This window comes from Neopsephotus bourkii, unplaced genomic scaffold, assembly GCF_033783945.1.
Source record: "Neopsephotus bourkii isolate Nb327-2 ecotype Australia unplaced genomic scaffold, CSIRO-AGI_Nbou_v1 NB_1768, whole genome shotgun sequence".
NCBI classification, from domain to species: domain Eukaryota; kingdom Metazoa; phylum Chordata; class Aves; order Psittaciformes; family Psittacidae; genus Neopsephotus; species Neopsephotus bourkii.
In genome coordinates this window covers 3494845-3522327 of record NW_026902242.1, presented here as the reverse complement: position 1 = coordinate 3522327, position 27483 = coordinate 3494845, and the positions used below count along the sequence as shown (strand labels likewise).

The window sequence follows — 27483 nt, the reverse complement described above, 5'->3', positions numbered from 1 at the left end:
GAACCATATTTGTGGTGGAAACACAGAGAAATCTGAAGAACACAGTTCACTGGGTTTGCCACGTTTTCACGCTATTCTTCCTCTTTCTTCAAGGGGATTTCTCTGACACTTTAAGTTTTGGTGCTGCCGTAATTAAAAGTCTCTTTTTTTCCTGATGCTGATATTAGTGATGAGGTTGGGGTGAGAGAAGAGAGGACAGTTAAAGCTAGGGGAAACTAAACTCTAAAATGGGTGCTTTCAATAACTGACAGAATAGAGATAAGCCTGATACCTAATATAACCTGAATATCAAACCGAACTGCAGAATATCAAAGAACTCATCTTTGATAGGAGTGATAAAATAGGGAATTTTGCACACTAAAATCTATACCTTTTTGGTGTAAATTCTAGGCGTTTGCTCTCAGCCAAGTGTGTGACATTCTTCCAAATTGCTTTTCTCCAATAAAAATCATGTACAATTAGAAAAGAGAAATGATGATCCTTTCAGGCTCCAGATCTGTCAAGAGTAAGGAAAGAAATACATGAGAGCCAATTCTCCCAAACAGGAGAGAGAACGTCTCTCTTATGCACATAACAGGGATAAGGAACAGAAGTAACACAGCTCATAAAGATAGTAAAGATGCTACAGGAGAAATTACTGTGTAAGATAACTTGGGTACAGATTGTACAGATCAAAGTCAACGTTTTCATGTATATTAAAATGCAAAGTGTGAAGCCAGTGAAATCCAAACTGCAAGAATAGGTTGCTATCAGCTGAGACACACATAAGAGAAGCACAACTGCAAATTGCCCTGATGAGAGCAGGAAAAGGCTTGGCTGCTTTTGCTACCTGAAAATTCAAGAGTGCCACTAACTGGTGAACCTCAGTAATGAGCTCAGATGCTCTTTCCCTCTGAAGCCCAGGGCAGTCACTTTGCCACTCCCTCCAAATACCACTTCACCTCACAAGTGTATTAAGCCCCAGCAACAAGTACCCCCCCAGCCATCAGTGACTGCCAACAGACAGCAACATCTATGTTAAGAGTAAATGCAACGTGGAGGAGAATGTTACCAGCGGGTTGGAGGCACTGCAACGTCTACCAACACAGTTTTCCCCAGTGATTTCCACATACGCTACACAAATCTTTCTTGGTTCTTCATTCTTTGCTGGCCTTCTGATGGCTGCACATCTAGGATGATATTGAAAGCTAATTCATGCTCTTCTGTCTTGAAATTAAACATAAACCAGTTGAAACTGTGTAAAGAGACAATCTTATTAGCAGGAAAGATGAAAGCTAAGAACCAGAGAAACTATCCTTCTCTTTCTTAGATTACTCATTAACTGAAGATTAACATGAGGAGGACCTGGAAGCCTGTCAAACACCAGATCAAAAGCTCCCCACAGGAGTTCAAACAGTAGAAACTGTTAGCAGCAAGAAGAGGATTCACTGGATTACGTCTGTAGCAACAGGATTAAGTTTTGCTCAACAAGCTGCATTATCAGAAATAACAAGGTCATTTTTACATTAAGAAGATGAGGGAAGAATGAACTTCTTTTGAAAGCAGGCAAATTAATATGGGATTAACCAATAAAAGAATTCCACACAATTACTTCATTTGTGAAATCAAGACAAATTTAATCCTAGTTTTGTATTTAAAACAAGTTCCCACTGAAGTGAAGGAGAAAAATCCTGGCCCTGATGTGAAATCCCATCCAACACAGATACAACAACGACCTTGTTATGACACTAACAGGAAGCCCTTGCCACTCAGAAGGTATCTACAAAGGCACCTTCCCACAGCCAGGCAGCTGACTGGGGTATCTCTGCAGAGATACTCACTGAAGTGGCTCGTACAGCGAGTAATTCCTATATGGATCATGGAACCTTATTGTCTTCTATTGCTCTCTACAACTACCTGACAAGAGGTTGTCGTGAGCTGGAGTATGAATGACACAGGTGATGTGACGGGGTAGCAATATTGCGTATGTTTTAAACCCAGTGTAATTAAGCGTTGAGTCCTTAAAGCTCTGAGCAAGTAAGTCACAAATAAAACATAATTATGTGATTTTAAACTTTTTGATGACACTACAGTGCTGGTGCCAAGAGCCCCTCACAGTCAAGGCTGGTAGGGCTGTGGAGGCAACGTGGTGAGTCAAGCTTGTGTGACACATCCATGACTGGATCCACAGATAAGAAGCATCTTTAGTCCCACTTTTCACTGCCTCACTCAATGCTCAGTATAGTTGCAGGAGCTGGGTCTGTTTGGCCTGGAGAAGAGCAGCCTGTGAGGGGATCTCACCAATGCAGATCAATAGCTCAAAGGCAGGTGCCAGGAGGATGGGGCCAGACTCTTTCCAGTGGTGCCCAGTGACAGGACGAGAAGCAATGGCCATAAACTAACACACACCAAGTGCCACCTCAACATGAAGAAGAACTTCTTTATGTGAGGGTGTCAGAGCCCTTGCACAGGCTGCCCAGGGGGGTGTGGAGTCTCCCTCTCTGGAGCCATCCCAAACCCACCATAGACACGTTCCTGTGTGCCCTGCTCTGGGTGGCCCTGCCTTGGCAGGGGTTGGATCGGATGATCTCCAGGGGGCCCTTCCAACATTGATGGTCCTGTGAGTCTCTGATCTGGAATCAGATCTGAAACTGCTGCTGATAAAACTTACCCAGCTGACTGATGTACTTTGTGTGTGTTTCACAGCATTAATAGCATTATTAGAACAAAACAACAACAGAGTAAGTGGGGTCAGATTGTGATTTCCTCTTATTTATTCAGTATTAACATTTCTCTCCTGATTTTTTAATTCTCATTGTTGCCAAATATCCAAATTCTGAGAGGTGCTGATTAGTTTTGGTAGATGTAAATATCATTCATTACTGCTTTGTTAAAGACCAATTCCAGCTGGTGTTCAAAGTCAAAAACTCAACCTGTGAAATTTGCTATTTCTAAATTTATTTTTTTTTTGCCAGAGAAAGAAAGAAATAAGCAGTGCTGATGTTCACCAAAAGTACACACAAGGAAGGAGCAGAAGCCACTGCAGGAACATGCATATCCGAACCAGTTTGTATTTAACAGCTGCATTTCAAGTTGTCTTGAACTGCTGATCTGCAGGATTCCTGATGCTGATTTTTGGGCAGCTGTGCTCAAAACACTGGAATGGTTTTATTCCCTGCCTTTCTTTCATAGGTTAAGGACTTTCCTCACACGGCTCTCTGAGAAAATTCTGTATTGACAAAAAGATGTGCTGGATCTTTTCCCAGATGGGAGCAGATCTGATTCTTTCCTCAAAAACAGAGGTCACCATGTCACTGGCAAGAGGGTCCCCATGATACAGCAACAATCTGCTTAACAACGATTTCTCCTTTAGTCCAATGTGATGGAAGCTGGCATGGATACATCTCTATATGTTGTTTCTTCAGTTTCTACTTGTTTGTCCTATTTCCTTCTGGCCAAATAAAGTCAGTTCATTTCAGCTCATGGAAGACTAAAACCTGGCATTATTTCTGTTAAGATCAAATTCACTGACAGTTCTCAGCTTCTGCTAAGACCTAATTTATGCCTAATAATGACTGTAAAAAGCCACAATTAAACTTCAAAGAACTTCAGCATGATAATCATCTTTCTACTTCATTAAACCAGTAATGACTTCACATTTTCCTGCAGAATTGTAAAGATCTCCATTAGCTGATGTATGTTTTTTTTTTTTCTTCTTTCCCTCTATTCACGAAAAATAATCATAGTAAACACCTTGGAGGGAAAAAAGCAGAAGAAAGAAAACATGAGGGTTTTTTCCCCACGGGATATATTAAAGTACAGACCCATAGGTGAAGGTATAGGAGTTAACTGGCTGTGTTCTGCCCACACTGGCCGTCTGAGGACATCTGCTGAATCTTACAGACTCCTCAAATACAGGTACAGATTTCAAAATCCAAGTGAAACAGCACTTCCAGGTTGTGTTTGCATCTCCTGGTGATAAATTATATCCTTCTTATTCAGGCAACCGGGATACCGCACAAAGGGTGGGTGTGAGCTGCAGGGTTCTGCTAAATCCCATACTATAACTGAAGGCCAAGTAAACAGAAAATATAACCTCAGTATGTGTATGGGAGGTTCATCACAAACAGTTTGTGCTGCGGATCTACCCATGACAGATTCATTTTCTAAATATGCCATTGCAGCCAGTGATTCAGAAGTAGAACACTTCCATCTGGAAACAGATGGTCAAGATGCATCTTATCTGTAGGAGAGTCTTCTGCTAAAGAACTAGTTCTCTCCACAATCTGTATAATCAGATAAGCAGCTTCTTTCTAGTATTACTGACATGAGAAACCACACCAGCACCTTATCTCACAAGATCCATGAACTTATATACAGCTACATCCCTGTTTCACTACTAAGCTTCCTTCCATGTGTCATAGCCACCTCTGCATTTCACTGCTCGTTTCTAGTGGACAACGTGCATGTTACACATGTAGCAGCCATGTAGTTTCCCTAACATGCTAGTTGGTGCTCTGAACCTATGAAGCATTCAATCCTATGTTGTGATGAGTTTATCAGTAGCTTATCAGTTCTTATTGACTGAGGGGCCCTTGTAGCTTCCCTGTAGTGATTGCCAAAGGTTTGCAAAGCTGTTCCCTCAGACTGAACCTACTGAATTGCTTTTAATCACTCATGCACAAGGCGGCAGTGTCTGTGGGAGTAACAGATGGCTGCTAACAAAGTTGGTTTATCCTACTTCCTCCCTCACCATTCCAAATACGTACAGCCCATTGCTAGCTTTCTTCACTAAAGGTTTTGGGAAGAATATTCCAGAGCTCAGCACACCCTAATGAACCATTCAAGATTCCTTTTTTGTCAAAATCCAACAGATTCTGTTTCACAAGAACTAGAAAAGAAGGAAACGAAAAGGGGTTACATTCCCCAAATGAGTTCTTCCTTAGGAGATGTTCACTCAGCTCTACAGAAAAGGGCTCTAACATCAGCTCTATCGGAGAGTTATGAGTCATCAGATGAGAAAATTCAGCTCAACCTAATTTTTATGTGATCTGGTAAACAAGAAAAGCTCTGCAGAACTAATTCAGTGCTGACTTTGGTCACGGAATCTGAGGCGACTGTTGCCATGGGTACATAGAATCAGGTTTCTAAAGGGGATTTAAGGACGTGATAGAGGAGAAAAGGCAGCATGGAAGATTCAGGAATTGTAGATCTCTTAAAGAAAATGAGGATCTGAAACACAGAGAACACGGAAAGAAAAGTAACTATTCATGCCGTGAAAACAAGGTAAGAGCAAAGACAGCCCACTGAAACAAGGAGAAGAAATTGGTAGACACAGTGAGGGGCAAAGAAGAGCAATGAGCTCCATAAGAGAGGGAGGGGCAATGAAAATAAGCAGGGACTCGATCATGAGGACAATGCACTGCATTATACAAAAGATCATGACAGAGATCAGAAAAGGAGGAAAATAACAGATAAGGGAATAACAGATGAGGGATAATGGGAAAAGCTCATTTGCAACATGAAAACCAGACAGATGTGGATGACTGAGGATTGTCATTAGAGTCAAAGAGCAAGTCATCAGAGCTTATCTGGAGGAAAGAAAGATATGTGGTGTGGTGTGAGCAAGAATACACTACAAAAAGTCATCATCACAGACTGGTTTTGGTTGGAAGGGACCTTAAGCTCATCCAGTCCCAACCCCTTGCCACAGGCAGGGACACCTCACACTAGAGCAGGCTGCTCCAAACTCCTGTGTCCAACCTGTCCTTGAACACTGCCAGGGATGGGGCAGCCACAGCTTCTCTGGGCACCCTGTGCCAGTGCCTCAGCACCCTCACAGGGAAGAGCTTCTGCCTCAGATCTAACCTGAACTTCCCCTGGTTCAGTGTGAACCCATCACCCCTTGTCCTTCACTACAGTCCCTGATGAAGAGTCCCTCTCCAGCATCCTTGTAGCCCCCTTCAGACACTGGAAGCTGCTCTGAGGTCTCCACGCAGCTTCTCTTCTCCAGGCTGAACAGCTCCAGTGTTCTCAGCCTGTCTCCATACAGGAGGTGCTCCAGCCCTGATCATCCTCGTGGCCTCCTCTGGACTTGTTCCAACAGCTCCATGTCCTGCTGACAGGGGACATGTTCTGGGGACACCAGAAGAATCTACTAATCCTACTTCATGGTGAAAAATGTCACTGCAAAATTCCATCAATGCCAGATGGGAAAGACTGGCGTATGTAGTCTGTGATAGAATTATTCCAGCCTCAAGAGAAGAAATATTAAATACAAGGTTAAATAAACTGGGAGATAAAGACTGACCTTAGAAGGAAGGCTTTAGGTTGCTTGGCCACTCAATAAAGGACTTTTCAGAAGGGAGGACTTTTTAATGAAGGGACAGTAAGGAAATACAAAGGATAATATTAAAGAAAACATCAGATGAGTCAGTGACACAGCTACAGAAAGTAGCTAAAAAAGCCCCCCAAACAGGTTATTTATAACCTGAAATCTATGTGCATAAATGAGAACCTCTAGGGGGAAAGCATGTTGAGACAGCAGTTATGACAAGGACACCAGCATCACAAAGAACTTGGTGGCCAGGAGAGGGATATGAACCTAAATATAGCGAGATGTCTCTTTACAGTAAAGGTGTGACAGACTCTAAAGAAGTAAGAAGGGCTACTGTGGCTGAAGCAGAACCTATTTAGGCCAAAATTAGTTCTGCTGAGTAGTGTCAGAAGTGTGTGAACACCTCAACTGCCTCTTTGGATCTTTTGTTGTGAGATCAGTTGCAGTAAACATCCATGTAAGTGTTCTTAGCTCAAAGCACTTCCCAGAAAATACAAGGTTACCTGCTCAGATGCATTCACTGAGGACGTGATCAGCTTTTAAACATGATAATCCAGCTGAACCTTCAGGTTACAAAGCACTAAATCCGGGATGTCTTTCCAGGGGAAGGATCATTAAGATATACTCTCTACTACTTCTTCCTTAAGCATCTTTTAATGGTCACATTCAGAAGCAAGAGTCAGGCTGGATGGCCCTCTGGTCTAACTCACTGTGCCTGTGCTAAAGATGAAACATACCTTCGTAATGTAACAAGAGGGAATAAGAACATTTACATCCCTGTTACTGTTTGCCTGACTTCTTTATCTTATGGAGTATGGATTGGGACACAGTGATCACATAACGAGCCTTCACTCCCTACCCTTTTTACTGGCAAAGAGCCAGAGGTCTTAGTTTCATATGGTAATAACTTCAATTCCACACTCTTGGACAGAAGACGACTTGAAAGTTGGAAAGTGCGTGGAAGTTACAGTCTTATTTGTGGCTACTTCCAGGACTTTACTGCATGAAGCAACAGTGCAGTCTAAAGGAACATCCTGGAATATATGCATCATTCATAGAAGTGACTGAAAACCAAAGTTCAAGCACTATGGGAAAAAACAATGGCAACCTATCTCAACTGGATGACTTCCTTTTCCTATTAAAAAAAGAGGTCCCTCAGCTGTTCCCCATCACACTTGTGCTCCAGGCCCTGCACCAGCTCCATTGCCCTTCTCTGGCCGCGCTCCAGCACCTCAATGTCTTTCTTGTAGTGAGGGACATACCCTGGAAGAACACCCCTTTGGGCAAAGAGGAACGCAAGGGAAGATTACCTCTGCGCAATCACAGTTCTTTATTTAGCACACACTGTATTGAAAACTGAACTTTGAAAAGTTCTGGACTATGGATGTAGCCATGATCCACCTTCAGCTTAGCTACAGCTACAACTCCTAGTTCTGCTGGACTTCTGGCTAACTTCCCTCACATAAATGCACAAATGGTGAGCACAACATAGTAGAAAAGGGGGCAAACGCATCCTGCTGTCTCAGCCAGTCACAGGTTTTCTTCCATGTTTCTCTTTATTATTAATATAGTGTCTATTCCTGAGGCCCAGATGGTACTGCAATTAAACCAGTACACGACATAGATGGAAAGACACATTAACATCTTGCTGCATATCTTAAAAAAGGCACCTATTGTGAATAGACTTCTGTCAAAGGCAGCAGCAGTAATAATAGAACAGGCGGTGACTACCTGACACTGAGATTTGACACTGACATTTGAAGGATCATTTGAATTGTGCTATCTGAAAGATTCTGGAAGAGCATTTAATGCTTCTTGATAAAGATTTATTTTTGGTGTTCTCAGTTCTTTCCATCCTCAAAAAAAAAAAAAAAAAAAAGAAAGGGAAAAAGAAAGGATAGAAAGAAGACTAATGACCCTTCTTTTCTCTGCTGAAATGAATGGGACTTTTGGCATTAATGTGCAGTAAAACCAAATCTCAGCACCCTGCTATTTTCTGAAGAGGTTTGTGCCTTTCCTTTGGGCCTATCACTTTATCCTTCTGTGCATAACTTCCAATACCTGATGATACCATTTCTTGAGATGGCATTTATACTTTTCTAAAAAGGGCCTTTGGAGCTGTTGACACCAATGGCACCCAAACTCACTACTTAGTGAAGTGCTAGCTTCAGGTGCTCTCAGTATCTGCTTGCTATTTATCTATCCAGTGAATTCTAAAGTGTGTTTGCAAGATAACAGAAGGAATCCTGCAAGATAACAGAAGGTATCCTGCAAGGTTTTCTTGCCCTACCAGTATATCTGCTTCCGTGTGTTCACAGAGGGTGGATACTTTCATCCTTTCAGACTTCTACAGAGAGCTTTTAGGCAATGAAGCTCTCTGTCTTTAGAGAGCTCTAACTTGGTATTGTCTATGTCTAACATGGACTAACACAGACATATCAGACTCTTCCGCAGTGCAAGGTTTCTAAGCTTCCTGCTATGTCCCCAAAAGCACAGCGTCAAATTCTGGGTCTCAGCTTTCACCATCAAACTGTTAAACACATCTGAAAGTCTGTGTAAATCTGGGGATAAGGACAGGGACATGACATGCTTTTCTACCATCTACAGATTTTCACTGAAGGAACTAGGACTCCTTTCCAGTCAAGTTGAAGGCTATGGAAGAACTATCACAGGAATGCTCATCCATCACCTCCTGCTCCAAGAGAACTGCCAGCTCCAGGATAAATCTAGAGCTGCATGAGCACATGTAGTCTCTCTGCTTGCCTTGTATAATGCCTACCTTATATTTGCATCTGAAAGAAAGAATGAGGCAGAATGAACTGGTGTCATGGGTTCTGAAGAAAATAATTACATAGCCCACTAGGCTCCTGAGAGGCATTCAGACTCTCTGGCAGTGTCAGTACTACAGGAGAAAATAGATAACAGATAAGAACCATGCAGGTAAAAGCCATATCAATTTGCCTAGGACATTTTTGAGACTCGAAGCAACGTAAGCCATGCTGCTGTCTCCCTTTGAATATCTTTTCAAACATTCATAAAAGCAGAACACAAAATCATTACATTTTCTGTCATATGATTTAAAAATCAACAGACACCTACCCTGTAAATCACAGAATCCCAGACTGGTTTGGGTTGGAAAGCCCCTTAAGCTCATCCAGTTCCAATCCCTGCCATGGGCAGGGATGCTCACACTAGACCATGTTGCCCAAGACAAACGATGTCAGGTTTAAAATATCACCACTACAGAATCACCAACTAAATGGATAACACATAAAAATGAGCACACACACAAGTAGATCTTTGAGATCCAGCAAATTCCAGCTGAATTTTTAGGAACAGTGTAGGTATAAGTTTAAGAAAAACTCCAAAGTGGAGAAGAGGATGTCCGAATCAATTAAATAATTACTTTGTGCCTGCAGAAGCCTGGCACAAAGCCTGCCTTTACTTCCAAGCATGATATGAATTTATGAGCACTCAACCTCCTTTGTACTGTGAATTATGTTTTATTGGACAATATCACTGGTAGACTAGACAGAGAGCTTGGCTGCTGCTCAATTACAGCACTCAATGGCAGGAGCAGCTATACGAACATGTATATGAGTACCACCACAACAAACTACAGTCCACTAAGCTCTGTCACTTAACATCTCATTTTAAACAACTCGTAGGGCTAAAAAAGACAGAGGAAAGGAAATGAGAATCTACTAATGCAGGAATAAGTAGTGCTGACATCACTGGTCCACCAGGCTGAGTATATCTCTGATGGCCTTACATTGCTGGTCACACCCCATAAGCATACCAAGAAGTCTCTCCATTTTTCTTTGCACAAGTCCCCTCTTCAAACTACCCAAAGGTACATAACTTTGTATTTGATGATTTCCAAGAATAACAAGTTTTTCTAAGTATTTGGAATCATAGAATGGCTTGGGTTGGAAAGGACCTTAAGGTCATCAAGTTCCAACCCCCCTTACCATGGGCAGGGACACCTCACACTAAACCATGTCACCCAAGGCTCTGCCCAACCTGGCCTTTAACACCCCCAGGGATGGCGCATTCACAACTTCCCCGGGCAACCCCTTCCAGTGCCTCAGCACCCTCACAGGGAAGAGCTTCTGCCTTAGATCTAACCTGAACTTCCCCTGTTTCATTTTGAACCCATCACCCCTTGTCCTATCACTACAGTCCCTAATGATGAGTCCCTCCCCAGCATCCTTATAGGCCCCAATGTAAACAATGTTTCTCCTGTGCACAGAAGAAACCTCAGAGTAAATAGGTAATAGAAAGATAACGGGAAACTGAAGGTTATAATTCCTGGAAGACAACCAGGAATCTGTGCTTGATTCATGAAAATCAAGCACCTCACCACCCCCAAAGTGAAGAGCTTCTGCCTTATATTTAACATGAACTGGTGACTGCATTTAATGGAATTGCTATCTCTTTTCTATTCTCAGACGAAAAGCTTCTGTGCAAGGGGGTTTCTGGTGGCTGGAGAATATCTGCTTGATCGGTTTGTTCTGATATTGACAAGTACCTATTTAATATTCTCCATTTTCATTAAAACATTCACGTTCTGCACAAATCCTACTACTTGGGCGGCACAGACAACTGCTTCTGTGAAACACGGTGAAGGAAGCAAGTTTTGTGTGGACATTCACAACATTTCTTTCCATTTTAGTTGCCCATAGCAATTTAGGAACATTAGAAGCACCATAGAGGAAAAGAGCAAAGATCCATCTAGCTTTATGTCTTTTCTGGACAATCACTACTACTCCCCAAAACATTAAACTCCAGGAATGCACTGATAGAAGGATGCATTTCTTCCCTTTCTGAGTAGCTGATCATTTTGTGCTCCAAAGCTTCAACATTCTTGGTGCTGCAGCACATGCAGAGCATACGCCAGCTAACATACGTAAAGTTCAGTATGGAAAAGCACCATATCCCTCATAGGTTGAATTGAACAGCTCTAGTGCAGAAAATACCTTCCATCAACATCCACAAGTCATTTGTGAGATGGGAATTGTATATTGGAAGAAAAACCAATCTGAAAAAACAGGCAAATATAGAGCAGTTTATTCTTAAATCCCAGCTATTGCCTTCCAGTACTTTATTCTGCACTCAGTAAGCCCTCAACATCAGCAAAACCCTCCTTGTTCACATCCTGAAAGCTCTGCACAGATTCATCCTGTTAGATGAACACCTCTAGAAATCACATTCCATTTTCCCAGGGGTGCTGTATCCAGCTCTGTTACAGCTGTGAGATGCTTGCTCTCCTGATTTACATGCCAATCCACCACTCAGCGCATGCAGATGTGAGCCACACAAATACACATGTACCAGATTCCAGGTTTGTCTTACACACTCTAATGGATTCTGAAGACACAGAAAAGGTTACATTTTAGCCTGTGTTCAGTAGAGCAGTCTTTAACTGTAATTAATATTCCTAAATACTAATCAACATTTCATCTACGTGAGTTCTTATATTCAGTTCCCCAATGCATTACAGAGCATTTCACTTTCAGTCTCGTTAGTTCATTTCTTCCAGAGAACAGATAATTTTAGGTAACTAAAAAAAGTATAACTGGCCTTCTTAGCAACCTTAGTTTTACTCTTTCTGCCTGTTAAACCAACATCAATATAATCGGGTGCAAAGTAACAGGAGTTTTCTGCCTCCTTACAGCTGCTGCCAGGAGTAAGAGAAATAACAGGGTAAAAATGAAAAGCTCCAATAGCTTCTGATTGCTTCTAGATTACATGGACTCACTGAAGGAAAGAAAAGCCCAAATGTTTGGGGGGGGGGTGGGGGGTGGTTTGAAGCAACTTTGATGCATATTCACTGCTGAATTTCATACTGCACTGTGTCAATGAAGTGGAAAATCCCAGCAGGGATTGCCAGCTGAATCAGGATTATGCACACATGACTGGCCGCCCCTCACAGCTAAGGAAGAAGCAAAGCAAATCACTGCTGATTGATTTTTTACAGATCAATTACGCTCAGAAAACAACACATTTCTATCTCCTATAACAGAATTCCTGGTTTGCTGTTGGGATACCAGGACTAGAAATGGATCTTCCACATGGATCCCACAGATGAGAACCTGAGTAAAAACACTAATGACACATTCTGGTACCATGAACAGAACTGAAGAGAAAAGGAGCAGAGCCTGAGATGACAACAAACGTGCAGATAAGTGCAGGGAGACCAATGTCCTTACCATCATCAGCAGTGCTCAGCAGAGGGCTCCAGCCCTGCATGCACAGTTCACTGCAGGCACCCACACACAAGAGGGAAACTGTAGTTTGCCCAATCACAGGGAATTCAAACCTCTGTCTTGTAATTAACAGTTACTTGTTGGATTAAAAGGAGAAGAAATAGGTTTCATGTTTTCTGCTTATTCCATTATCTGGAGATCTTTGTTATTCCTCGCAGAATAGAAAATCAATGGTGTTTCTACACTGAGGAGCTGCAGAGACTGAAATAAAATGTCTCATATCCTTTCCGTTCCTGTGAAACATCCAGCACATGTTAAAAGCAGACAGCAGAGCAGGCACCATGCCTGGGTTTGTGTGCCTGTGCACTCTGTATTGGTGACATACGATAGCTTGTTCTGCTGGCGTCAACAGAGCAAAATACTTGCTCTCTCTCATTAAAGGTACCCTTAAAAACACATCTGGGTGTCATAGAACAGTTTGGGTTGGAAGGAACCTTCAGAGGTCCTTTGCCCAGAACCACATCCAGCCTGACCTGGAATGTCTCCAGGGATGGGGCATCCACCACCTCTCTGGGTGACCTGTGCCAGTGTTTCAGCACCCTCACTGTAAAGAATTTCTTCCTCCCATCCAGCCTCAACCTCCTCAGTTTAAACCCGTCCCCCCTTGCCCTACTGCAACAGGCCCTGCTCAAAAGTCTCTCCCCATCTTTCTCACAGGCCCCTTTTAAGAGCTGGAAGGCCGCAATAATGTCTCCCCAAAGCCCTCTCCAGGCTGAACAACCCCAAACCTCTCAGCCTTTCCTCACAGAAGAGGTGCTCCGGCCCCTGACCATGTTGTGGCCCTTCTCTGAACCCTCTCCAGCAGGTCTGGGTCTTTCCTGTACCAAGGACTCCAGAGCAGGATGCAGTACTCTTGGTGTGGTCTCAGACCACATGTCAGGCTCTGCTCCCAACTTCTCCTTTACTGAGTGCTTTCTAAGCTATAGAGAAAACACTGAAAAAGTCAACTACCAACAGCACCAACAACTACTCTCAGCACAGAAAAGCTCTTCTCCTAAAGTATGCCACTGCAAGTAGATCAGTTCTTATGGTAAATTAAACCCTCTTCACAAGAAGATCCAGAGTCTGTAACCCACCTTTTATGTAGTGCTTTCCAACATATGTTGCTTTGAAGTCATACAAACAATTATCACTTCCTTTTTATTACAGTCGTATTTGGATGGTCAAAAAACTAAAGCAAGGTTTCTTTGTGCTTGGCATCGTGCATTGCCTCAGTGGTACAGCCTACATCCATTGATTATTTTTGTGGGCTTGAATGGTAGACTAGAGGACAGCTGTACATCCTTAACATACACCAACACGTTGTACTGTTTTGCAGTAGTTACTATAGGACAGCAATGCTCCTATTTGCTTTTCAGGCCTTTAAGACCTTTATGCCATTTCTCTAAAATCTTGTTCACTGATAAATAAATGTTTTCAGCTTTCTCCAAATGTAGAGAATTTTGCATAAGAGATCTCTATTATCAGTAAGGTTTTTATTCCTCAGCATTTATTGTAAGAAAGCTACCCTCCCCAACTCAGCCAACATTCTAGCAAGGCTGAAATCACAGAAACTCTCCATTTATGACTGGTACCCTGGAGCTGAAGGTTTGCTTTGGTAGAGATGCTGGCCAAAACCCCGAGATTTTGCTTCTCATGATGTTCAGTGCCACAAATACTCACTTGTTCACTCAGTAGAAACATCCAAAGGGAGAGAGAACTGCCCTAATGCTGTATGTAATATGAGAGACCACTCTACTGGTGGTGCTGGAAAGCATGAACATGCGAACAGAAGATGCTCTGGCCTCATAACTGTAATTGCTAGCAAACTGCAATATGGAGCAAGCCAGAAATATGAGGGTTTCTCAGGACAACCATCCATGTGCGTACCCATGCAATGCCTGGGATAGTTACCATCCCTTTTCTTTTCAACTATAGGTAGATGATGATTGTACATTTATTTCCCTGATGAATTTGAAAGCTCAGAAAGAAAAAAACAGCCAGAAAGAAGAAAATGCAGCATCAGGATGAGAGTGAAGTTCATAGAATCCCAGACTGATCTGGGTTGGAAGGGACCTTAGAGCTCATCCAGTTCCAACCCCTGCCGTGGGCAGGGACACCATCTACTAGACATCTCACTGCCAGGGATGGAGCACTTACACTTCTCTGAGCAACCTGTGCCAGGGCCTCACCACCCTCACAGTAAAGAGCTTCCTTAAGGGAACACTGCACCTCTTCCATACTTCTAATCTAGTATAAACAGGGAATCCTCACTCTTTTGCCTGAAAATTCCTCTCATTTCAAGAAATCTATTTAAAATCAGAGAGATTTGGAAAACGCCATTCTTAAAATATGCATCCCTATCCTTCTCTGACTTGTTTTTCCTAAGCAGCAAGGGAGATCAGGAGTAGGCCAGGAAAAGTGTATGAGTGAGTTATGCACACACAAATGAGAGTTGGAATGAATATAGTCGTAACAGCTTTTACAAGGTAGTACATTCAGAACTTAAGACTGTCATATGCTAAAGTACCTTATCACTGTAAAAAAAAAGAGTATGTAACCTCAGTAAAACTATCTATCTACTTTAATTACACCCCCAGCAATTTGAAATAGAAAATGTGCACTTTAGAGCTAAGGAGAAGTGCCATTCCATGTAGGCTCTCTGGTTTGCTTGGTTTCTGTGCTAATGGGAGTTAAAGTTTTCTTCTCCCTATTAAATAATAAAACACTCTCAGCACTAAGTTAGTCGTTTTCATGACTCTATTACTGAGAAAGAAATGTAACAGTTTATTAGCTCTTTCAGAACAAATGTAGCTCTGCACTGAAACCCTGCATCATAGAATGCAGAGATTTAGTAACTGGGAGTTTAATGTTAGAGTGCAGCTAAAACAGCCCTTACCAAGAAACAAGAAGCTTAATCTCTACAGGCTTAGCATCTCTTTTATCCCTGCAAAGTCTATGGGGAACAAAAGACTGTGTTTTAGACAAAGGAAGAAGAAAGTCTCTGCATGGAGCCAGATTTACCCATTACATGATGGAGCAAAGATGACCATGAGTTCAGCCCTGCCTGGTGTGTTTTAGCAACTGGAGCACAGATAGACCTTGATACAAACATGAGCTCTGTGACAAGGACTGCTCCACTCCATGAAACACGAGGTTGTGATTTCATGTATCCACCACAAACATGACTTGCTGTTACGTTTATTGAAGCTCCATTCTAAAGCATGCAACTCACAGTGGGTCTTAGTCTAATGCTCAGTGTGTAAGATGCATTCTTTTCTAATTAATCCTGGTACTCAAAGAGATGTCTTTTCCCTGCATAGCAGAGGGATAAAATACATACCAAGGCCTGGATTCATCCAACTGTACTCCATAGAAAACCTGGGGACTGAGTGCCTACACTTGGGCAGAACTAATCTGTGCCCAGATACCTGGCTTAGCTGTCTGCGGCCTCCACGTGACATGGAAGAATACAGCACTAAGGGAGAGTACTGTCATACAAAGAATAATAGAACAGACACATCACAGTCACCATGAGAATGCAGGTAATACACTACTCAGCTCACTGGGGAGGTAGCAAAATCGCCCCTCTCTAACGCTGTGCAAGACATTTAATAGGCCTTTACCACGAGTTCTTTTCTCCTTACACAGCTATTCCCATTAAACACAGATCACTGCACTTCTGTGCTGCCAACAGAATAAAAATGATCAGTTGACCACAGGACACTCCATAATGCCAATTTTCCTTCCAGAATTGACAGACTTTGTGTAAGTGACAAAAAGCAGTTTTTCTCCAAGCATCTTCAAGTATTCTCACCACAACACATATCCCTGATAACTGCAATGATCTAGGTGCCAAAATAACCTTGCTTTTCCAAGCAGGAAAGGGAAAACCCTCAGAGAGCAAGGCGAAGACAACTGTATGTGTTTCAAAGTACATATTCCCTTTGGTGCTGCATCTTCAGGCCAACTCCAGGTTTTCCCAGTTCTCAAGTTTGGGACAGGCACACAGGACATTCAGAGAACAACTCTTGGCTTTCTTCCAATTTGAAAATTAATATGAGACAACTTGACTTATAATATAGAGTAAATAAATGCCCCAAATCCATATCGGAAGGAAACATGTATTTTGTTCCTGCAAAGCATCCCAAATGCACTTCCTGCATTACAAATACACTAAGTCAAGGCCTTTTGCTGGGTGGAGCTCTACAAATTTGCTTTATTGACAACTTTTTCTTTCTGTAACGTGTAAGTTTGGAGAGACATAAACTCAAAGCACTAAGGTATGTTCCCAAATCCTCCTGAAAACAAAAGGCGCTCCTCTGAAACACCAGAAAGTAATACTTGCTTCTGACAGGTTTTGCACACAAGGTAGTTATGTTCTCAGGCAGATAGTTTGAAAGCTTCATTAGACCCATTGACCTCAGCCATATGCTAGTTCCACTGGCTTGCTATAAAAATGAAGCCAGATTCAGGCTATTCCTTGGTTCAGAATGCAGCTGCATGGAAGCCATGGCACCACAGCAGGAAATAGCAATATTGGTACAGCAAGGTTTGAAGATCTGAAAGATGAGTCAAAGCTTTAGAAAGACAGTTCAAAAGGTAGCTTAAAAAGTCTCAGGCAATTCTGGACAGAACTGCCCTGTGCGCACAACAGATCAATGTGAGCTTTATGGAGGCATCATTTAACAGCTTTCCTCCTTAAAAGAAAGGTACACAGCTTCATCCCAGGAAGCTATTTTCATTAGAGAGACAAAGGAGTGCAGGTCCTCAGGAAATACCTGAAATTACAGTTTCTTTCAAGTTACGAACTTAAGTTGGGCCCAAATTTTCCCCTCCTAAGTGCAGGATTAATCTGAAAGAGGATTATGTTAAAAGAGTCATGTTTTTACACAGTGGATATCATCTGTACTGAAGTATTAAAGGCTGGAATTGATTACCTTAAGGGTCTTTTCCAACCTAGTTGATTCTGTAATTCTAGGACTGGGTAACTTCTGTTGACCACAGCCACAAAACTATTGCCTTTACTTCTATTTAACTCCTAAGAAAACATGACGCAAGCCAACATCTTTTTGCTTGGTCGGCTGGTTTGGGTCAGCACAATCATTTCCTAAAAAACACATTTTCAAAGAGATTGGGGCTGTTTTGTTAAATACCATTAGTGTCCCCCAGGTCCTAAATACAATATAATGGCCTGAAAAGTCTGGGGGTAGGGTTATGTCAGTGAAACCTCCACCACCTCATTAAATACAACTTAATGCAACTGGTGAAAAGGGCAAGGGCAGAACATGGACAAGCTTCATTTTTGCCTTCCTAGAGCCATTTAGCCATGGAAATTTGCCCAAGAAAGTTGTGAATGCTCCATCCCTGGCAGTGTTCAAGGCCAGGTTGGACACAGGGGCTTGGGCAACCTCCTCTAGTGTGAAGTGTCCCTGCCCACAGCAGGGATTGGAACTGAATGATCTTAAGGTCCTTTCCAACCACTCTATGATTCCATGAAACTGTAACCCAGCTGATAAACCAAGCCAAGCCAATCCAGACTTAGCAGAAGGCATTGCTGAGCATATCCATGGCTGAGCAGGTCACTTGTACAGAGCAAGCTGCTTGGGCATAATGGTCATCACTGACTCTCCCACAGACAAGCAGAAGGCAAAGGGCACAGCACAGGGGTCAGCTCAATGTCATTTGAAGGCATAAGTGAGTAGCTAACTCTAATCTGCCTCAGTTTAATTGCAGGTGGGGATTCTTTAGAGGAAAAGACTTGGCATGATTTTCCCATCATCCAAGGTGAAGCACTCAGGGTTGGAAGTGTGGACAAAATACTGCTGCTAGTTTTCAGCAGAGTTTACAGGGAGACTCCTGAAGGGAAAGCTATTGTCCTGCTATGCCAATTACTGCAAAATCTAGTTCAGGGCAAAGTGGCAGTTAGCGGAACGTTCCACTCGCAGGAGGCTGAGTAGGTTACTTGAAGGAGGTGGGAAAGGGAAGGTGGGAAAGGGGTGAGGAACACCTATCAATACTTTAAGCTTCTGCATTGAATGCAAAATTAATGATGACACATTAAATGAGGCATAAAGTGCACCTCTCTGCTCTGTATCTTACCGCAACTGTTCTTGCTGAGATGAGATTATCTAGCAGTAAATTATTCAGACAAATGCTTTCTCTTTTCCTTTTCTTGTGAAGTAGCCTATACACTATAGGACTTGTGCTAACAGGGCTGACCTGAACATCTATGCAACTTGCACCTACGGCTGCTCCTCCACCCTATTCTTGAAGTCCACACAACTGCTGAAGTAAAAACCCACCGAGGAATATTACACATAAGGTGGCAAACTCCTTTTCAAATACACATTCTTTTTGGCCCGCCTTCACATGTCAGAGGTACATTTATAGACACACTTTAGAAATGACAGAATCCCAGACTGGTTTGGGTTGGAAAGGACCTTAAGAACATCCAGTTCCAACCCCTGCCATGGGCAGGGACACCTCACACTAGAACAGGTTGCTCCAAGCCCCTGTGTCCAACCTGCCCTTGAACACTGCCATGGATGAGGCAGCCACAGCTTCTCTGGGCACCCTGCGCCAGCAACTCAGCACCCTCACAGGGAAGAGCTTCTGCCTTAGATCTAACCTGAACTTCCCCTGTTTCAGTGTGAACCCATCACCCCTTGTCCTATCACTACAGTCCCTGATGAAGAGTCCCTTTCCAGCATCCTTGTAGCCCCCTTCAGAGACTGGAAGCTGCTCTGAGGTCTCCATGCAGCTTCTCTTCTTCAGGCTGAACAGCCCCAGTGTTCTCAGCCTGTCTCCATACGGGAGCTGCTCCAGCCCCTGCTCACCCTCGTGGCCTCCTCTGGACTTGCTCCAACAGCTCCATGTCCTTACGCTGGGGACACCAGCACTGCACACAGTGTGGTCTCACCAGAGCAGAGCAGAGGAGCAGGATCGCCTCCTTTGACCTGCTGGTCACACTGCTGGGGATGAAGCCCAGGACATGGGTGATTATAGTATTTTGTTATAAAGGGTGATTATAATCTTTTGTTATAAACTGCATAAGAATCAGCTTCCATCTCTGCTATTCAGTAATTCTTCAAACCACAAATGCTGATCTTTCTCAGAGCCCATTGCCATGACATTTGATCACTGCACTGCTCACACTACTCTTTCACCACATTTCCAGCATGGGAACAAACTGGAAGATCTCAGCAATGCTTTGCCAACCTTCCAGTGTTTTTGTTTGCCATCTTACATTTTAAAACATTCCTTGGAGCCCCAGAAAAGACTGAGGAAAAAAGTGCTTCAGAATTCAGGTATAGCAACAGATGATAAATCATTACATCTATATAGGAACCTTCTGTGTTATATTTAGAAGGAAAACCTGTGCTGGAATTCATAGCACAGTACTAATAATAACCCAGATTTCTGGCTTTCTGTGACATTTCTACATTAATCCCTTCGTGTCATTAAAAAAGTGTCACTGTATTAAAGACCGAAGGCACCAGCCATGGAAAATACCCATTTAAAGGCATCACCTCAGGCTCTCTGTCTCCCAGAGGAACTTTATATATTATAGAGATATTTTCTCTGCAGACAGAGCAGTAGCTAACAACTCCTGTATAACTACTTTGTGACAGCGTGACTGGAAGAGGTTAGATGGAGTAGAGGGTGAACCTCCTGTTATCACACCTGATTCCAAAACTTCTAGGGAGAGCAGATGATTCCAATAGCTCCCCTGGGAAGAGGACTCTGTCTGTAATCAGAATGCACAGAGGCATTTTATGTATTCATTCTACATTATGTATTCATTCTACATTCATTCATACAGAATTTTACGTATTCATTCTAGGTCTCCAACATAGAATCACAGTATCAACCAGGTCAGAAAAAAACTTTATGTCCAGCCAATCCCCAGCACTGTCAAGGCCACCCCTAACCCATGGCACATCTTTAGCTGTTCCTGAAAAATTCCAGCTCCCATCAATGTTGTTAGAAATTGCACTGGGTATCCTCAGAGTTAAAGCAACAAGAGACTTTCTTGTAATGATCTCACAGCACTGGGTTTAACTATGGTTTACAGAACCCCCATGTCACCTAAGGCTGAAAGGAATGTTGTCCTCATGGTACAAAATGTAACTTCAGCACAGAGAGCTTGTGAGAGATCCAACAAAAGCATGGAACAAAGTTAATGAAAGAAACAACACAAGTTTCATCCACTGTCCCACTGGCACCCTCCTGCTTTTTGGAGGGGGATGTTATAAGCCCATTTTTGTGGGTTTCAGGAATAGTCCCTCTCCAATAACTCTTGGAAAGAGTAGCATAAGTGGGGAAATTGAGTCACTGGGGAAACAAGCTCACTTCACACAAAGAAGTGTCAGATATACACATTAAGCAAACTAGACCACAGACAAACTCTAACCCTCTGTGTAGACATACTGCTCCCTGAAATAGATGCTGAAAATATTCCGGGCAAGGAATATGATGACTTAGTTGAGAACATCCATGAAAACAAGGTATTGCTTGGAGCAGGGAGAGGTAAAGGTTGATCCTTTGTACCTGTCAATGTCTCTCACCACATCTTTGATACATCGGATATCCATTACATACATTCCAAACAAAAGGTGAACAGACTGTGCTTAGGTGTCAGTTCACAACACTGAAAGCAACGCGCAGCAGCTCATTTTAAATGCATTTTCCCAAACATTTGAAAACAATCAAATTATATGAATTGGATATAGAAGAAAACGTATCTGCACATGTAGTGGACTCTATCTAGGCAAGTGTTCAGGGATGCAGGGCACTGGTGATCTGCAATTCCATCTCCACGTAAAAACATGCTTTTTCTGCCAAACTTTGCAACAAGAGATAACTGCTTTCCACTCTGTTCCTCATCTTCAGCTAAAGCAAGGTCTGAACTACCTGCACGTAACATCCTACTGACTCCAGCACCTTGCGATTGCCGTGGGGATAAACAGATACCTCCCCACAGACTGTAATGGAGTTACTAGGATAAGAGTCTTCCTGGCTATGTCTGCAGGCACACTTCTGAGAAGCTCAGTGCTAAAATACTAAAGCAGGAAAAAGTAGAAGGACAGGATGGGATGGAACAGGACAGATGGGACCACCAGACATACCTTAGACAGCTCCTCAGCGTCGCTTCTGCCTGTGCAAACGGGATGGTGTCACAACGACCTTGGTACGGGTAACGCCAAGAGGGGTATGGTGAGCTCAGGGCACACACGCAAGTAAAGAGAAGGGTGTTGTATTGCTCTTCAGGCTTAGCCTCCTGGTTTCTGCTTACTGACACAATGAACTCTTGCCCTAAGCAAGGCTGGTTGGCTGGCAGTACCCAGGAGACAGCAGGACAGGCAAAAGCAAAGTGGAGCCCTGTGGAGAAAGGAGCAGGGAAGTCTGGAAATAGCCATGGGGAAAGCAAATGAAAGAGGGTGAGAAGATTAAAGTGGAAAACTGAAAGAGCTGGATGAGAGAAAAGGAGAAGGAAGGGAGGATGGGGGAGGAGGCAAGAAAAGTAAGAAACTATGTAGGAGGGAGCAAAGGCATGAAGACAGAAGAAAGATAAAGTGTGTAGAAAATGGAGCTCTAGAACTGAGACAATGAAATGGCAAGGAAAATTATATGGAAGAGACACAAGAGATACACATCTGGAGAGCATAAAGTGAAAGGAGAACGTAACAAAAATGTGTAGCCTGTATTAGCGGCAGTGATACCTGCTTCTGGAACATCACATCCTTCCTGCAATCTCCAAACCTTACATCTCTATCCCAAGACAAAGCAATAATCCCTGATTCAGCCACCAACCTATTAACAGATTAATGGATACTCTTTAACGCTTAGGAAGGTGTTAATAATTTCTATCCTCTTAAGAGTGGTTGTAATCTTGACAACACAGTGATTAAAAATGTAGCATTTTAACCTGTACAATTAAGATGGTGGATGCAGTCACTGGGTTTCATCTTCTTTTGCACCATAACTAAACCAGCCAATCATGATCATACCTGAGTCATAAACGATTTCCATCTGGTATTCAAGAGAATAAGAGAGTTCGCCTGCATATTCATCACGTGGCATGTACATAAATAAGAAAGGTTTGCTGATTGCTTGCCTTACTTCTACTCTAGTGACATTCATAACCATTAGGATCTTCTAGCAGCAGGTCAGACTAGCTGAATTTAACCCCAGTGTGAATGAAAGGACAGGTTCCCACACCCTTATTGAATTACTATCAATTAAACGCAGAATTTTCCATCAGAACAGTAAACTTTACTATTGTCCAAGCGATGGGTTAGGTGCAGGGAAGAACAATAAAAACAAATTATTGCCATGAAAGAGATTGATGACCACATCCAAAGAACAGGAAAATTCAGTAAGCAGGAACAAAAAAATATCACCTCCTTCATATGTGTTTCCTCTTTTTAGACATGCAATTTGCAATTGGTCACTGTTCCCTATTTATCATTAGAATTTGTATCTGGAGAGCATTCTGCTAAGGCAGGAAGGCAAATTACAGTAATGAAACACACAAGAAAACCACACTCTACCAAATAAGTGCTTATATTAATGTGCTGTTTTCAAAGCCTTTTAAATCCCAAACAAATAAATCCCTCAATCAGCGTAAATGGACTCTTGGGAAAGATGAAGGAAACTGCACTATTGTATGTCTGAATTAATTTGGAACTAAGAACATTCCTGTAAGGCTTTTGCTTCTTCCAAATCCAACAGTGTGCTTTTTAATTCGAGTTAGATTAAAACTATCAATAACTCTGTTCCATCATGATTCAGCTGAAAACTGGGTAAGGTGACATCCATCTGTCCACAGTGGGAAAAACAGATTTTAAACAGTTCCTGGTATCTCATTAAACTGCATATTCATTTGAGAACCTAGTATGAGAAATGCTGTGGGCTTTTTAAAGTAGTATTTCAAGGGAAGATTGCCTTGCTTTTCATGGATTCACAAGTGGTCGGATGAAGTCACTTTTTTGGCTCCTGATTGCGCACATCTATGTTCAGTTTAATTTCCATTAAGCAGAGTTAAGGCTTCCCTCTTTCTTGTCTGTTCCCATTTGGATACAATTATCCAAACAGGATAATTTGGATACCAAAACGTAGGATACCAAGGCTGACTGAAGAGCCTCTGCTGAGCCACCTTCACATGTTCAAGTCACAGAAGACCTTTCTCTGAGGTTTTGAGGTTGTAGAAACATTTTGAGCTATCCTGCCAGATTCTGAGCTGTCCAGAGAATGAGGGATGTCAAAGCAGCCTGCCTGATGGGCTCACCTCTATTAAGGCACTATTGCTAAGCATCATCTTTTAAAATGAAGTGCTAAATCCTCAGCTATTTTCACTCATAGCGTTGCAAACTGCACACTTATATCTTTATTTATACCAAGGAATAATCACCCAGGTACTAAAAACATGTTTATGTGCATAGGTACACATAGGGTAGGTTCTTATGCCTTGGTTTTAGTAACTAACAGTGAAAATAAGGATAAAACGGTGGGGGACAGAAGTCTTCTTCAGTCCTGAGGTCATCTCATTTGTGCCCTTAGCACTGGGATCATAGATTTCCAGAAGAATTGATATGCTGGTAGGAAAGTTAATATCGGACTTCAATATTGCAAATCCAACACATTTTGGTCTATTGTGAATTTGAAACACCTCAGAACACTCCACAAAAATACATATTTCTGTATTTTAAGCATTTTACCTGCTATTTCCTGTAAGTCACCACCTTGTGTTTTTGCTATTCACTTGCTAACTTCCCCTCTCAAAGCTATGCAAGTTTGTCTTCTTCACAGGATATGAAGCACACATTTTCCATTAAGAGGTATGGAACCATGTTGTATGCATGCATGTTACTTTAAGTTAAAAAATGAGAAGGAAGAAGCATTACATCAGTTTTGGAAATGGCAAAACTAAGTTCAGAAGCAAATACATGCACTGGTTAGATAAGGATGGATTAATATCAACAGGCTATTGCGGCAGTAGTGCTCAAAATGTCAGATGTGTACATCAGCCCCTTTCTGACAGAGTATTTTATACAGACTGCAAGGCAAACAGGATTCCTGCTGGGAATTCTGCATTCCCATTGAGTCAAATGTGTACTACTGGTAATTGCATGATGCAGTTTGTCACTCGACCTCTGCACCAAGAGGCTGATGTTTAATTAGCTGGTGATGAGCAGCTGGCCTAGATTCAAGCAAATCTCTGTTGTTCAGATTCAAGCAAAACCTCTGTGACATTTAACCACATAAAAATCCAGATTTGTGCCTTACTGTTATCTCCACAAAGCTGCTTTAAAGAACCCCTGGTTCTTCAAACCATTGATAAGCACCAGTATTGTAGAAACAGTCTGGGATTTTGCTGGTTTCATGCCTGTAACTAAGATATCTTAAATGCAGATGTATCCAGGTAACCATTATCAGCATCAAAATAAAAGCATAGTGGGCATAACGCACAACAGCCTCCTTTTCCCACATTAGCCAGCCACAAGGCAGCTTCATTAAAGAGCCACATAGCCATTCAGCCTGATGCTGACTTCAGAGGAAGCAGTTCATACAAACCACAGTCCAGCACTACACAGCCATATAGCCTGCAACCCAAAACTTGCCGTAGGCCAGAAAGCACAGGCACTTCTGTGTGTAGATGTGTTCCTAAGTAGTATTTAAAGCCACGGATTCAGAAGAATGATCCTAGCATGACTCATGCAAAATTCATTTTCTAGACCAAACGCTGCAGTGTAAAAGGCAGCAGAAAAGCCAGGAATCAGTCACTCATCTGCTACTTTAAAGCAGTGACCTATATCTAGTAGCCAAAGACATTAGAAGACACAGCTTTACAGCAACAGATTAGGCATAGTGAGGAAACAATCGCTTGATGCAATTACAGCTTCCCAACAGAATTGAGCCCTCCCGTTTGCACTGTGGATCTTTGTTGTATGCTTGGAGCTTGTTCCACTAGGAATCTCCCAGTGCTGTCACATGCCATTTATCCAAGTGTGCTCTGTGCAGCTCACATGGGAGCTACAGATGGGACAAAGAGGAAAACCTGCACTGGAAACATGGAAAAGGAAAAAACCCAAATTCCCCCAGCCAGCCATTTTCCTGAGGGACTGCGGAAAAAAAGAAGAATAAACATATATAGTGTGTGTGTACACACACACACACATGCCACAGAGCCAGATTTCTACATTCTGATATGGCAAGCAAAGCGGAACAAAAATCATCTGTCAGTTCCACACAGCAGAACCCAGTGCCCATATGCCACTCTTTCTCCAGAAGAGTATTACTGTTTCAATATGCTGAGTTCACATCATTTATTCCACGCTCAGTGGGCAAAATGAACCCAAACCATCCATCCATATAATAGGAAAGAGCTAACCCTCATCCATGTACATTCCCAGAAATGGCATTTGTGCAGGAAAATGGTGGTGACCAGGGGAAAGGGAGTTTTCTTACGCTATTAAACAACATTAATAGCCACTGCAGCTGCTGCTGCAGCCTCTGCTTGCTACAATCCCAGTGCCACTCTGCCCAGCCACAGACCCACCAGCTCACAGCCAGTTCCAGCTCTTCCTCAAATGATTCCATCCTGCTTTTGCAAGGGGGGTTATTCAGTGACACAGCCCTGCTTATGCAGTGTGCTTTCTGTTCCCACGGCGCAGTGAAACCACAGTCACTGCCTGTGCCCAGCATTTGCCAAAGCCTGGGAATACAGGCAGACTTTGCCGCAGGGGGAAGAGAGCACCTGGGTAAAGAGCTAAGGACCTGCAGTCATGTTTTATGCATTGCAGCTCTGCCAACACACTGGGCTGTGCTGAAAGTGATGGCAAACCGTGTTTCTAATAGCTGTGGAAGCTGCTGTCTGCCTGACAAGTTCAAAGGCAGGGGCAATCTTCACCTAGAGAAGCTCCTCTGATAGTACTTCTTTGGGGTGGGGGGTGGGGGGCAAAGCTTTGTTTTAACAGCTCAGCTTGACAATCCACTTGGAATCACCAGGGACACCCACCAAATGGCCACTGTTTGGTTTTGTTGAAGAACCAATCTCTCTTCTTAAAACCCCATTCCTGATGGGTCATAAGAGGCCTGTGCTCCAGATCTATGGATTTCAGCTTCTAGTTCCCCAAGTTCTTCACATTTTTCTACTAACTCAATGGGTTTGGCTGAGGGAAAGCATAACCAAAAGGATTTGTGCTTTGTGCTAGCATGTTTCCATGACATTTTCCTGTTACCGAGATTGCTTGAAGGTGGGTAAAAAAAGAGCTGTCAGCGTGAGTGCAGATCCTGTACATGACTGTCCTGCACATAGATAATCCCAGACTGGTTTGGGCTGGAAAGGGCCTTAAGCTCACCCAGTTCCAACCCCCTGCCATGGGCAGGGACACCTCACACTAGAGCAGGCTGCCTGGCCCTAAACACATAAATCGTGCATCATACACCACACTGCCTCCTAAGACTCTTGATTAAAAAGGATGGGAGGCATTTCCTGAGTTTTTTATCACCAACATATTTCCCTGTAGGGGACGGGACAGATGACATACTCACTGTGGTGGGCTGACCAGGCTGGATGCCAGACGCCCACCAAAGCTGTTCTACAACCCCTCCTCCTCAGCTGGACAAAGGAGAGAAAACATAAGGAAAGGCTCATGGCTGAGATAGGGACGGGGAGATCATTCAGCAATTAGTCACAAGCAAACAGATTCAACCCAGGGAAATTAATTTATCACCAGTCAGATCAGAGCAAGAGAATGAGAAATACAACTAAATCTTTGAATACATCTCCTCACCCCCTTCTTCCCAAGCTTAACTTCACTCCCAAATTCTCCACCCCCTCCTACCTGAGTATCACAGGGGGATGGGGAATAGGGGTTGACATCAGTTCATCTCATGTTGTCTCTGCAGCTC

At 42.8% G+C, this 27483-nt stretch overlaps 1 protein-coding gene across 2 annotated transcripts in view; it reads right to left on the bottom strand.

Moving 5' to 3' along the window:
• PLPPR5 (phospholipid phosphatase related 5) overlaps nt 1-27483 on the bottom strand; it is a 122107-nt gene that overhangs the window by 88469 nt on the left and 6155 nt on the right. Inside the window, exon 1 of one of the 2 annotated variants that reach the window (XM_061379124.1) lies at nt 21696-21713. The exons of the other annotated variant lie outside the window; for it this stretch is intronic. The gene's annotated coding sequence lies outside the window, so the exon portion shown is untranslated. Of the gene's footprint in view, nt 1-21695; nt 21714-27483 lie in introns of those variants that run through there. 2 annotated transcript variants of the gene reach the window in all.